Below are 1,706 nucleotides of genomic sequence, written 5' to 3'. Positions count from 1 at the left end.
GGTTGTTGGCGTAATCCAGTTCCTTGCAGTTGTAAGACTGAAGTTCCTGTTTCTTTGCTGGCTGTCAGCTGGGGACAGCCATTAGATCCTGGAGGCCTCCCTCTGGTCCTCTATCTAGAGCCAGTAATAGAACGTCAAATTCTTCTCACGCTTGGAATCTTTTCATCTTCCCTTTTGCTGTCTCTCTCTTCTGCTGCAGCTGCTGCTGCATATCTCTGACTGAAGGCACAAGAAGTTCTCTGCTTTGAAAGGCCCCTTTAGTTAGATTGGACCCACCTGGATACTCCAAGATACTCTTTTTCAAAGGTCAGTAGCCTTAATTACATCTACCAGTAGCCTTGATTACATCTGCAAGTTTTCTTTTGCCATGTAATGTAACCTATTAACAGGTTACATGAGGGTGTGGACAACTTTGGGGTGGCAGCATTATTCTGCTGACCACAAACTAACAGAAAGTAACTATTTGGAAATATTTTTCAAGAATAAAGGGAGAATGACACTTTTAGATTAGCAATAACTAAGAGAATTTGTCACCAATGCCGGGCGCGGTGGCTCACGCCTGTAATCCCAGCACTTTGGGAGGCCAAGGTGGGCGGATCACAGGGACAGGAGATTGAAACCATCCTGGCGAACACGGTGAAACCCCGTCTCTACTAAAAATACAAAAAAAATTAGCTGGGCGTAGTGGCGGGCGCCTGTAGTCTCCGCTACTCGGGAGGCTGAGGCAGGAGAATGGCGTGAACCCGGGAGGTGGAGCTTGCAGTGAGCCGAGATTGCGCCACTGCACTCCAGCCTGGTTGACAGAGCGAGACTCCGTCACAAAAAAAAAAAAAGAAAATGCTAAAGAATGTGTTTTAAGCAGAAAAATGTGACCCAAGAAAAAACGTCTGAAATGCAACAAGGAATGAAAAGTAAAAAAGGTTGTGCATTGTATAAATCGGTAGTAAGTGCTTTGTAGGTTAAGAAAAATAAGTTTAAATTAAAATATGTGACAACAATAATGTTTAACTGAGTGGAATAAATGTATTCTAAGGTCTTTATAAATTTTCCTTGAATGCAAATAGACTTACTGTGAAGAATGTACTTCAGGCAGAAGACATCTGCAGTGTCTGCTGGTCATCAATCAAATTTCTTATTTTATCTATGTTAGGATTTGGAATAAAATTATGCTATCTTCTTAATAAAAGTTATATAAGTTTCTGGAATAATTTGTAAGATAGAAATGTTTTGAATAATCAGTAAAACTTCTCAATAAGATCATCTAGTGTTCTTTATGGGAAGATTTTTGGAAGTAACAATTCAATTTATTTAGGGATTATTGCACGATTCACCTTTTTTTTTTTTTTCTAGAGTCAGCTTTGGTAAATTGTATTTTAATTCATGTTTCAATTATTTATTAGCATAAAACTTTCAAAATATCCCCTTATTACCTTTTAAATTCTACTGAGTCTGAATTATGTACTATTACTCATTTCTGGTATTTTTGGGCTTTTATTGTTTATATTGATCAAGCTTGCCAGAAGCTTGTAAATTTTACTAGTTTATTTAAAGTACTAATTCTTGGTTTTGTATATTCTTTCTATTATATGTTTATTTTATATTTCACTAAAAAAATCTTTATTTATTTTTTGGTATGGTAGGTATTTTTAGGTATATATTTTTAAATTGTTCTTGCTTTTTTTTTTTACTTTTAATCTTTCTGTATA

The sequence above is a fragment of the Hylobates moloch genome, unplaced genomic scaffold (genome assembly GCF_009828535.3).
Source record: "Hylobates moloch isolate HMO894 unplaced genomic scaffold, HMol_V3 SCAFFOLD_11, whole genome shotgun sequence".
In the NCBI taxonomy this organism is placed as follows: Eukaryota; Metazoa; Chordata; class Mammalia; order Primates; family Hylobatidae; genus Hylobates; species Hylobates moloch.
The sequence above is the reverse complement of the archived record's forward strand: the minus strand, read 5'-3'. Positions refer to the sequence as shown.